Below are 13,539 nucleotides of genomic sequence, written 5' to 3' on the forward strand. Positions count from 1 at the left end.
ACTGGTGTCAGGAGCCAACGCAAGTTGGGATAGTCAGAATCACCTAGGAAAAGGTGCACAACTCAATTTTAAATGACAAGCCTCAGAGGCAGACAGCCAGGCTGTGTGCTAGGTGGCAATAAGTGACAGAAACACCTACCTATGATCCACCTTCTGTCCTTTTGTAGTTGTTCCATCTTGTGTGGCACACTACTGATCCTCAGCACAAATGAATCATGGACTGAAGCATGATGGCATTCACATGTGTGCTGTACCGGTCTGCAGTACACACCAATTGAATGTTCATGGAATTAAAGTTCTTCCTGTTTCTTACACCTGTTCACTGACTTTTGGGGGGATGATAGCTATGTGGGTGCCATTGATGGCACCTATCACATGGGGTATGTTGGCAAAGGCATAGAAGTCCGACTTGATGGCAGGGAGGTCAGCACTTTGGGGAAACCTCACATAGGACTGCAGGTGTCGTACTAATGCATTCAGGAATCTTGTCAGTATAATGCTAAACATTGGCTGTGAAAAACCTGCACCCATGCCCACTATCACTTAAAATGAGCCCGTGGCCAGGAAATGGAGTGCAGAAAGCACCTGCACTTCAGTAGGGATGGCATGCTGATTACGATTTGCCAGAGTCAGTGCAGGATCCAGTACTGCACAAAGTTCAAGAATAGTTGCACGGGTGAGTCTGTAATTGATAATGAGGTGACGGTCCACCATGGTCCGGACATCCACAAGTGGTCTGTACACCGATGGGGCCCTTCCTCGCCACAAGGGTCTGTACCTAGGAGGAGTTGAAAACACGTGTGAGGAACACACATACATCGGCACACATTGTCAGTCATTGAGCACTGCTAGCATGATTGTCGTGGACACAAATGCATAGTGTGTATGACATAACAGCAACTTGACCACAATGATAGATCAGGGTAATGTTAATTGCCACATGCCTATGGGTGTTGTTTGGGGAACAATGGGCCTGCATTGTGCAGATGTAAGTTTTAAAAATGTGTAGTGTTTGCCAAAATGTCTGACCCATGTAATCCACTACTGTCGTTGTGGAAGTGACCTCATACCGCTAAAGGTTGATGTACCAGCATAAGGCGGTGTTTAACGCTGGGCGCCAACTCATTGGTTAACATGAATGTCAATGGCGAATCCTAGCGTATCATGATCGCCGGCGGCAGTGACGGTGCACACCGCCGCGGTGCGTACGCAAAGAAGTCACCCCATCTTCACTTGACTCCCTGATCTCGTGCATGCAGGTACTCCACTGAGTGTACTGCTGTGTACTGCCTCTGGTCATGGAAGTGGCACGTGTTGCAGGGGAAAGGGCCCCGGCATTCACCCAAGAGGAATTGGAGAGGCTCGTGGATGGGGTCCTGTCCCTGTACACCAAGCTCTACGGATGGCCAGAGGTACAGGAGAGTAGGAGGATTGGAGGCCATGGATGTGTGTAATGGTTAGTGTTGGCTGCATACATGTGTGCTGATCTGAAACTGGATGGGCAAGGGTTCCTGACATGCTGCATGTGTATGTGCTGTTCTTCGATTTGTACTGTCTGTCCCATTGTGGACATATAGCCAGCTGTATATGATTGGCCAGTGCCTGACCTCTGTGTTACATTTATGTGTGTCCCTTTTAGGTAAGCGCCCACCAGAAGAGGGCACTTTGGCATGCCATCGCCAAGGAGGTGCAGGCCCTGGGGGTCTACAACCGGCGAAGCACCCACTGCAGGAAGAGGTGGGAGGACCTGCGACGCTGGGCGCGAAAAATCTGCGAGGCCCAGCTGGGGAAGTCCTCCCAACGGGAAAGGGGGGTGAGTACACATCCCATTTATTTGTCCCTTGATGGATGTGTGTGTGTGCATTCGGACTTATGCTGCTTAGTTGCAGGGACTCTGACTGATGTCCATCTACATTATGGCCCCGAGGGGAATATGGGTGTTTTTGTCAGGTCTACCACACGTCAGGTCCTTAAGTTATTTGGGGAATGGCTGTAGAGCAGGGTTCTGGGCACTAGTCAGGGGAATAGCCCTGGGTATAGCGGTAGGTGCTGCCTGTAGGAGTGTCATCTGGGTTGGTGTATGTATGAACCACTATGTTAACTCCATTCAGCTATTTACAAGTGTCTGCTTTTTTGTCTCCCCATCCCTGTTCTCTTGTGTTGTCTGTGTACATCAGCATCATCTGGCGAGGGAGCTGAGTCACCGGCGAGTGGGGATGCAGCGGCCCACAGATCCTCAGAGGCAGAGTCGTCCGACGCCAAGGGGACCAGAGGGTTGGAGGGCGAGGGGAGTACCACGGGGGAGGCAACTACCACTGGAGGCAGTGACTCCGATACCTCCTCCTATGGAGGTTCCCTGTCGCTGGCAGACCCTAGCGGGCCCACACCTACTGTGTCAACTTCTGCCACCCCCATACCATCACCGCCCTCCCATTTGCTCCCCACCGAGTTGCCTGTGCCCGCTCACCCAGAAGGGTGGGCGTCTCCTTCACCCCAGGCACCTCTTCCGCTGCCCCAGTCAGCCTTGCTGCCCTCACGGAGGAGGTTATTGACCTCCTGAGAACCATCTCTGTAGGGCAGACAACCATTGTCTATGCCATCCAGGGGCTCGCATCAGAGATGCAGCAGACCAATGCCTATCTGGATGGCATTCACGTTGTCGTGTCTGGCCTACAGAAATCTTTTGAGGCTCTGGCCTCCTCTTGGACGGCAGCCAGTGTCCCTGGTCATTCCGTCCCCCCTCCAACCTCCTCTACCCCTTCCAGCACCCCACTCCCTTCACCCATCCAAAGCACACATTCTGACACGCAGGCACACACCTCAACACACAAGAAGCACACTTCAAAACACAAGCACCACTCCTCCCACCACAAGCATTCACACAACCAACATACACATGCACACACAACAACATCCACTTCCCCCAGTGTGCCCACCTCTTCTGCCTCCCTGTCTGTCCCCTCTACATACACACCCCCAGGCACTGCACCCTCATTCACTGTTGCGGAGCCTATTCCTGCAGTCACCACAATAGCACACATCCATATATGCACCCCAGACACCACACCTGCACTCACCACAACTACTTTAGTTGACACATGCAGCACACTCACCAGACTTGCAGACACCCACACAACATACATTCACACTGGCAGCCTGTCTTGTCCCACTGTGTCCACCCCCTCCTCCCAAGACACTGAAACGCACCAAAACACCCACCCATCACACATCCACCACACCTCAGCATACTGTCCAGTCACCTGCACCAACATCACGCACACCTACACCATTTACGATCACTCCCTCTACGTCCACTCCCACGCCTTCCTCCACGCCCAACCCAATTGCACCAAAGAAACTTTTCCTCTCCCGTGCTGACCTATTCCAACCCACTTGCCCACCCCGTCTCACCCTAAACGTGCACACCTCCTTGCCCTATCTACTCCTTCCACGTCACAGCCCGCCCCTGTCCGCCCTTCCCATTCCTGTGCCCCTTCCCCAGAGAGGAAGAAGCCCTGTGCTGAGCCTGTTCCATCTGCCTCCACCCGGTCCAAGCACACTCCCCCACCTTCCAAGGCCAAACCCAAACTCCCTCCAACTTCCGAACGTAAATCTAAGCCCCACCCGTCGTAAATCCCCACCCCCACCATCCCCTGCCCCTGTTCCCTGAGGTGCCTGGATGCCCCATTGTTGCCCCTATAAGGTGGAGTACCATAGCACTTGTGGGAGTCAGGTTGGGGCCATTGTGGCCCATCGGACTGGTGTTCTGACGGCCTGGGCATTGGCCTTATATCCACTTCGTTTGCTCAGTGAGCACAATAAAATGTTAATGTGTGGCCTGTGTTTTTGGCGGCACACTCTGGATCCATGGTCTTTCGATTCATTGTTTGTGAGTGTGGGGCACATGTACGTACTTTGGACAGGTTGGATTTGCCTTGTGTCGGGTAAGTCCCTCTTGCTATGGGGTGTATGGCTTGTGCTGCTGTGAAGGGCTGTGGGAGCGTTGCAGGGAGGGTGGATTGGGTGGTTCTATAACTGTGCCCTTTCTTGCCTTGTTTCGTAGGTTGCGGTACTTACCATCGTTGTCTTCATCGGCAGTCTCGGTTGTGGAGGTATATGGCAAGGAGAAGGGCTGGCATGATCTGCAGCTCTCTATCCATGTCTGCTTCGGCGTGTTGTGTGATGCTCCAGTGGGTGTTTCCTTATATTTGGTTTGTTTTCACCTGGCTTTGCGTGGCAGTGGTTCCCGCCCCAGAACTGACGGCGGTCTAGTGGTTCATTATTTGATGGGCAGGTGGGGCTTTGCTGTCAGCCTGTGGGCGGGCTCTGCCATTGTTGCGGACATTCCTCTGCTGGCGGAGGGTGGTTTTGAGGATGCCTGTGTTTCAGTTGGACCGCATGTCTGTTGGCGGTTTTTACTGCCGCCGCCAGCGGTGCGGTGTTTACCGCCGTGTTCATAATGAGGGCCATAGTGTGTTGGTTGTTGTTTGCTGTTCACTAAGCCCTTTATATAACATACGTTGACATAAACCATAAGCACATCAAATAGAACTTGAGAACAGCTGTCATTGGGGTAGAGTGTGGCCAACCACAATATTTGGAACACCCACAAACATTATCTATGACTCCTGATAAAGGTCGGAGTGGGTTTCCAGAGTGGAAAGCAGAAGAGAGAAGGGTAAAAGATATTTTTTCCTTTGGCGGAATGCAGTTTCTATTTACACCCTCGCGGATTGTCTGTAGTGTGAGCATTCCTGAGGAGTGAATTCAGAGCGGGAGTCTGGGTGGAAATCCTACAATTTCCATAGGTGACCAGGCAAATTTCTGAAGAATTTTTGGGAATCCTCTGACAGAAAGACACATATGGTTCACAGAAGATTTCCTCTTGACTGCAGTCTTCCTTGTGAATTGTGTTCCGTAGCTCAGTGTACATCAAATTGAAAATATGTGAATGTGTTATGTACTATGCAAGGCCCAAACATGCAATCCAATATTATATATTCCAACTTCCTGAATGCTGCTACTGATATCTGTAATTCAGTGCCAACTGGGCCTCACCCACAATATTTTTATATACAGCACCTCATAACTTAGTGAAACTCCTTCCACAATTTTTTTTTCCATGTGACTGATGCTCAGCTGTTTCGGGGATATCACGTTTTGTTAAATGCCTAAATGTGAAATGTACAGATATAGTGTACTTAAACTTGGCATATTTGTACACTGTTAATTTGTATTTGTCTTGAATGACCAGTAATCGTATATATTCTGGAGTGAGTTATTAGCTTTCCCCTACAGACATCTTTTAGCTTTCTGTTGTCGAGCACCTATTATGTACAATTCGATACATAGAGTGAGCTTTTGGTCAAACTTTAGTTTATATTTTATTGGCTTTCTTGTCAGTTTTATTTGCATGCTTCTTATTTGATGGCTATCCTCCCTTACCTTATGTTTTTTGCTCCCTTGGACTGTAGGTTGTGTGGCATCGTTTTGACAGGATAACTTGTTCCTTCAACTGCTTGCCTTCAGCCATCTGTTTTTTAGGGGCGAGCGCAAAGCACTCCGCCCCCTGCTGTAATCTCTCTTTGGGCTTCTAACCATGCCCATGCCATGTCAGTCACTTTCATTGGTTTGTGGGCTGGGCTTTTAAAATCCGCTTGCTTTCATTCGTGAAAGACATGCATAAGTCATGCCTTTTCCAGTGTTTAGCCCACCTACACAGCACCGGTATAATATGAAAACATACAAAGCTCCATGTTTTCAGCATGGTTTCCGGACTACTATATATTTTTATTTTCCACGCAGCGCGATCGCGCTGGGGTTTACGTAGCGCGATCACGCTCTGTTTTTCCGTTTTCAATTTCAGCGCGATCGCGCTGCATTTTACATAGCGTGACCGCGCTTTGTTTTTTTCTTTTAATTTGTATGGCAAGAAACGTCCAGTTAGGAGTTTACAACGCTAATAGCTCTAACTGGAGCAAAATGCAGGACCCGTTGCATTGCAAATGCTTTTTCTTTTGCCTTTAGCACTGCAGGGGATTATATGGGTTGTATGGATCTTCTCCCCGCCACCCAGTGTACTATGATCCCAACTCTCCCTACCTCATCTGTAAAAGCACTGCTGCAGGTTAATTTTTGCCAGGGTTGAATAAAACTCTACCTTTATTGGGTTGGTTCTCTTTTATCTCTTGCGTGCCAGAAAATGGCAACAACAAACAGGTACCAAAGCCTGGTGCAGGAAAGCTCAGGCTTTGGCACCTAAAGGCATCGTGTATGATTCTGTCAGGCTGCTGCACTCACTCATCTTTTCGAGGCAGAATGTTTAATTAGAGTGACTGTCTAGGTGATGTCTCTTCTCCTGGATGCCCATAAATCCTTTTCCAAGGCTGCTGCAAAGACCAAATGGCGATAGCATTTGTTCCAGTTCTAAGGTGTGCGGAAAGTCAATGGCATGCGTTTTCCTTTAAAATTGTGGAAGTTGCTCAAACAGCTATTATATTCTTTTAAGTACTTGTAATATGTTTTTTAAAATTCGTACAAAGTTTCCTGAATGAACCTTGAAAAATAAACTTTGGCCTTTTCTTATCGTTTGAAAGAATTTAATTAAGTGTTTAGTTTCGAGATATCTTAAGAAGTGGGTGTGTGTAGTTTTTCTTCAATATTTTCATTTTTTTCTTTGACCTTTTTAAGAATGCATTTAAATAAACATTGGCTGTTTCTTATTTGGTATAAATCAGGCACAATTTTCTTTTTATTGAAGCACACCATGAATTCTACAGCCCTTGTAGTAATTTTAGCTAGATTTTATGGTAAACAATTGAGTAGCACTATTGTTTCCCTTTTTTTGTGATTGAACGAACATGGCTTTATTGCATAATACCAAATGTTGCTCATTAGTGCCACCTCCATGTACTGCTGGGACCGCAGTAACTGATGTGCATTTGACTTCCATCAGAATGTACCAAAAATGCCCCACTTTCAAAGTATGAGCAGCTGGAAAATCCTTGAAACTTGGGACCACCTTCAGTCACCCATGAAATGTAACTTACTGTTCCTAGGGTCAGTAAGCATATACTTCAAGATAAGTCTATACGGGTGACAAGGAAATTCCAGTCGCCTTGGCTTACTATTTCAGTGGTACCACCCTGGTGAGATGCCCATCAACTCCAGTCAGGTAGACTTCTTTGTCCATTTCTCCTAACTACAACTGCCAAGAAATCGTAGTGACGTAAATAATCAGTCTACGTGCCTGCATCGAAAGCATTTGAAGACCATGATACCTCAAAGAGCAATCTGTGAGAGAAGAAATTCTGCATTTTGACCCCCCTCCATCGTTTTATTTCCTCATGCCTCCTCTTTTTCTGCCACCTGACCACCATGTTCGATGCAGCGCACTCTGAAGCACTCATTGACATCTTGAGTACAGCGCACTATACAGAAAAAATATTACACATCTTTGCCTCTTGATTTCAGGGTTTAAGTCTCTCCTGACTTTTCTCTAGTCATTTGTCCTCGTTTTCTGCCACCTGCGCATTATCTTGAATGCACTATGATCTGAAGTAACCATTTGCCAGCTGCATGCAGTGTGCTAAAAGGGAATCGGCAAATATATATATTTATCTCTAGGAACTCATTGCAAGAGATGCACTGGCTTCTGTTTAGGGGCATATATTGCTTTGAGCCAGGGCAAATGTTGAATGGAGAACCTATATTTTTTGACACAAGATAATTTAGATTAGAGGCTACTTACCAGATGCATTTGCAACTGCACAGAGGACTGGCTGTAGTTTGGGATGGAGATGACACAGGGTCATTGGTTGATCGTTATTAAAATGATGAATAATGTACCGAAGTGGTAAGTGTCGATTAAACAATACTAAGAAATAACGCAGGCATTCTTACCAGTGATGGGGTGGCAAAGCTACAACGGTGTTACAAGCATATATACATGCAGTAGGCTTCTCCTTGCACAACCCTCTCAACAAAATTGAAGTTTTGGAGAGGGGGTTGACTAAACTTCTACACTAGTGTACTCATTAAATATCTTAATTTGTATTAGTTCCTTTATTCTCTGAGTCTTAATCATTCATGTATTCAACATTATTTACATTCATGCATCATCACCATCTTTCCTTTGCTGCCTGTAGTGTGCCTGGAATGAACAACATAAAATTTGTGCCAGCATTAAATCTGTGTGGGTTCTATTGTGCCACTGATGTAGATAATCCACATAAACCAACAGTGATCGTTGTAGCAGATGTATGTGCCATGGATGTCCACATAACATCAACACTGAAATAATCAAAACTTTAATGGATGGAATTTACTGAATTAATCTCAGCCAATTGTAAAATGCTTGGGGCCATATCCTGGCCGTTATTTTTCACATCATGCCACCTTAGTTTAGACCCAGTCATTTGCAAATCAGTCTTGAGCCTGCTGTAATAGGAATTGTCCAGCCCATACTGTGAAGCAAAGTCCTCCCTTAAATAGAACACAAGCAACCCAGGCAGGTTTTGCATTAACTATGGCTCATCAGTTGAGTATAGCATGGTTTCAGTGGTGCAGTGTACATGGGGCCCATGTCTGGGCATACCCTTCCTACTTAGGATGTTGCACTCAAGTTAACAAAAAGATGATGGATAGAAAGCTTGAATTAATCTCAGCCACTGATAATTACTTGGGCTGCATCCATTTTCACGTGCAAATCCCTCCTGATCCAGCTCTAGTACAAGCAGTCCAGCCTGATATTGTAGACCAGGTCCTTCCTGAACAGAAACACAAGCCATAGGAACCGTGTCACAGCTTACTCGTCCCACTTAGGGAATCCCACTGAAGTATCTAGTAAAATGATGGATGGAATGCAGGAATCAATCTCGGGTACAAGTAATTATTTGAGCTGCATCCTAGGACATCACTCTTTTGCACACCATGCCAACTCAGTTTGGGCCTAACTGTACGCAAACCATTCTTGACCATGTTACAGTAGGTATAGCCCAGCCCTAACTGCCAGACCATGTCCTCTCTGAACTGGAGCACAAGCAAACAAAAGCCGATTTTGCCATTATTAGAGCTCATGAGTCTAATTTGCATATGACTGAGGCCAAACTGAGGTGGCATGGTGTGCAAAATACCAATGGATTGGGTCCCTGCAACAAAAAACTTACCAGTGGCTGAGATAAAAAATGTCATCCATCGCTTTTTGTTTACTTCATTGCTACACATGTCAAAAAGTACCAACGGTGTACAGTGGATGTAGACAGTATTGCCAAAATTCCCACCATACTGCCTGAACCATCACTCTCATCGAATACCACAACATGGCAGAACTTACCACCATTGAGCCAGGGTGAACAATATGTTAGGGTTGGTCACCATTGTGCAGTGCAGGCCCACAGTAAGCCAAGACAACCTCATATTGCTATGACAGTCCTTATGCCATGTATGGGAATCACTATTCAATAGAAGCACCCTATATACTAGGAATGACCACCATTTTGTCTGAACTAACATCATGCCAGAGACAGACACCATCATTCCATGGATGCTATAATTGTACAAGGATTTACAACTCTTATTCCAGAGCCAGCATTTATCCACAGCAGGCAACATGCCAGGGAGGCACAAGTTGCTCAGAATTACTAACATTGCAATAGGGCCAATATTTTTATGATTGGGGAAGGGCCATCCTCTCACAGATGCCCACACCACAACAAGCAGTGTACACAACACTCATATACATACATGCATATATGCATGCACACACACACAGATACACAGATAAGTAGGTGCATAAACTCACACAGACATGCATACATACATAAGCCCACACAAACACACAGTATCAACTTATCTTGTAAAACTTACTGTCTGCTGCCGAGCTGCTGTCCGACTCCGGCTGTTTCTCTGAAGTGTCCTTCCTCTCTTTCCCATGGCTAGCTGCAGCTGCTGAAAGGTACTTCCAACATCATGAGGGATGGGCACTTGGAAGTATTTCAGGGAGTCACAGGGGGAGGGCAAGCAGGAGTGCCTGGGGCAGATGGGAAGAGAGCAAGTGGGAGTGCCTAGTTGAGATGAGCAGGAGTGCCTATAAGGTTGGTCTAAGCCAAGAGGAAGGGCCCAGGGAGGAGCAAAATAGGAGAATGGGGAGATTGAGGGCAGGTTTCAAGTGGGAGTGCATTAGTGGAAGGTGCCAAAGATGACACCTGTACAGACATTTGGGTGTGCTTGGCTGGTTCTGGCTAAAGGTAGGGTACTACCGGGCAGTCATGGTCACTGTTGGGGCCAGAAGAGAGGAGTTCTCATTTTTCCCACCAATGAGAGAAACTACGAAAGCCACTGAGGGCAAATCTAAAATGAAAATGAATAAGGAGTTCACTAGGGGTTTTGCCAACCCTCCTTTACTTTCATTAGCAGTGCACTGAAATTGCTTGCTAGCACCGGATTTGTTATTTCATTTATCAGTTCATCCAAAGGCATCTGAAAGATATTCCATATGGAGATATTAATTTAATGAAGCTTTTGGTGTGTGAGCGCTGAAATTAATATGAATATTTTTTACATGTATTCCTGTATTTGATTTAATATATAACATGTATTAATGTTGAAATTAATGTGTGAGACATAAGGTGCCTATTTGATGGGCCACCATCATAATTGATGGTCTTTCACAAATAATGTACTAATATTGTATTGGGATTTTCTATTTGTTTAAAATGCATTGCTCTGTTATATTAATGGCTGAACATTACATGTGCAAATTAAAGGGCCTCAAGTAAGCAAGGCCACAGCGAAAGTTGAATGTCTGCCAAAGTGCTGGAAAGTTGTAACGTTAGTAGAACAATCTCATGTCCCCTGTATAACAAACTCTTTTGTTTAAATCTCAAACTTGTGCAGAGCTTGTATTAATAAAGTGTATTTCCTTCGAGGAAAATGGTGTATAACTCAAGAATGTTTCCACATCTCTGTATCTGCTGCCTCAGAGCGTATTCGGAATATGGTGAACAAAGGGCCTACTGATTACAGTCAGAAGGAACTAAAGGATGATACATATTGTATTTACTGTATTTACGCAAATGGAGAAGAACCAATCATTGACATGCGGATGTCTATCGAACATATTTTTCTGGTATGTAGTAAATCTGTAACTGAACAATCTTCATCACAAAATGCCACTGGCCAATGACAAAGTGGGATAGATTTAATTTAACTGCATTACATTTGGAGTTTGGGGGCAGCCACTATTCCTATGTCACAACCACCCACTTTGACTCGCTGTCACTTTGACACTTGCCAGCCTGTCTACTGATGTTCTGGTACTTTATTATTTTGAGTTATTTCCTATACTCCATGCAATGATGCTGGCACTTACTTTAGCACATAGGGCCAGATGTAGCAAGAATACATTTTGCGACTTGCAAATTGCGAGTCATACCGACTCGCAAATTGCAACTCACAAAAGTGCATGCAGAAAGGTGTCTCAGACACCTTCTGCAACTCGCTATGGGGTAGCAAAGACCCACCTCATGAATATTAATGAGGTGGGTCGCATTTTGCGACCCCATAGCGAGTCCATGCACTCACAGGGATGGTGGCCTGCTGGAGACAGCAGACCTCCATGTCTGTGACTTCTTTTTTAATAAAGCAGTTTTTTTTTTCTTTTTGCAGCCTGTTTTCCTTAACCTTTTTAGTGCGGGCGTCGGCCACTGGCCGATGCCCACACTCCCGCCCTGGTGCGGGTCACGACCAGTGGCTGACACTAGGAAGGTTATTAATAAATCCTCGGGTGCGTCGCACCCGAGGATTTTTTATATTTTTTTTCCTTTCCCCGGGAGACACGGAAGCTTCCGTGTCCCCCACCCCACCCGCCCCTTTGTTTGCGGCGCGCTGACGTTACAAAGTTGTTTTCCCCATCAAAGCAGGAAGCAGCCTTGAGGCCGCTTCCTGCTTCAATGGGGAAAACGGCCTTCCCCACGTTCGGGAAGGCCTCGTAAGAAAGGGGAGAGTCTCCCCTTTCTTACGAGGCCTTCCTGAAAGTGTTTCCTGGCCCCCGGTCGCAGCACAGCTGCGATCGGGGGACAGGAAACACTTTCAAAAGGCCTCGTAAGAAAGGGGAGAGTCCCCTATCTTACGAGGCCTTCTGAAACTGTTTCCTGGCCCCCGATCGCAGCTGTGCTGCGATCGGGGGCCAGGAAACACCACTAGACGCCAGGGATTTCACTTGGGGGGGTCGGCCCCCTCAGAAAACGGGCCGCCCCCCCCGGGGGCATATTTAAAAAAGATAAAAAAGTAGGTCCCCCATGGGGGGGCTGGGGAGGGGGCGCGATCGGGGAAATTTTATTTAAAAAAATGAATAAAATAAAATAAAAGGACAGGGGGTCGCCCGTGGGCAGGGTGACCCCCTGTGGGGACAATATTTTTTTTAGATGTTGTAGGGTTTCCCTGGGGGCCATTTTGGCCCCCAAGGAACCATACAACAACTAAAAAAAAATAGAACTATATATAGATCTATATATATATAGATATATTTATGTAGATATATCTATGTACATGGATATATCTATAGATATATCTATGTAGATATATATATATATATATATATATATATATATATATATATATATAGATAGATCTATATATATCAATCAATCAAAGAGATTTATAAAGCGCTACTCACCCGTGAGGGTCTCAAAGCGCTGGGGGAGAGGGGCGGGAGGAGGGAAAGGGGCTGGGAGGTTCACTGTTCGAAAAGCCAGGTTTTGAGGCCCTTCCTGAAAAGAAGTAGGTTTTGGGTCTTGCGAAGGTGGGTTGGGAAGGCGTTCCAGGTTTTGGGTGCAAGGTAGGAGAAGGATCTGCCCCCAGTGGTGGTGTGTTTGATGCGGGGGACAGAGGCGAGAGAGAGGTCAGCTGAGCAGAGGTTTCGTGTAGGGGTGTGGAAGGTGACTCTCGTTGAGGTAGGCAGGGCCTGTGTTGTGGAGTGATTTGTGTGCGAGGATGAGGATCTTGAAAGTGATCCTTTTGTCAATGGGGAGCCAGTGGAGGGATTTGAGGTGTGGAGAGATGTGTTCGTGTCCGGGGAGGTCGAGGATGGGTCGTGCTGCTGAGTTCTGGATGCGTGTAGTTTGCGCTTGAGTTTTAGAGTGGTGCCGGCATAGAGGGCGTTTCCGTAATCAAGTCTGCTGCTGATGAGTGTGTGAGTAAAAGTTTTTCTGGTCTCTGTGGGGATCCATTTGAATGTTTTTTTCAGTATATGGAGTGTGTTGAAGCATGAGGAGGTGAGAGCGTTGATTTGTTGGGTCATTGAGAGGGAGGAGTCTAGGATGATGCCGAGGTTGCGTGCATGGTTGGCGGGGGTGGGTGCAGGGCCTAGCGTGGTGGGCCACCATGAGGGGTCCCAGGTGTTTTTGTGTGGGCCAAAGAGGATTATTTCGGTTTTGCTTGAGTTGGGTTTCAGGTGGTTGGCTGTCATATATATATCACTTTTGTCAATATGTGTGTGGTTTCCCTGGGGGGGAAAGGGTCCGACTTGTCTAGTGGCAG

This window comes from Pleurodeles waltl, chromosome 5 (genome assembly GCF_031143425.1).
Source record: "Pleurodeles waltl isolate 20211129_DDA chromosome 5, aPleWal1.hap1.20221129, whole genome shotgun sequence".
Taxonomy (NCBI): domain Eukaryota; kingdom Metazoa; phylum Chordata; class Amphibia; order Caudata; family Salamandridae; genus Pleurodeles; species Pleurodeles waltl.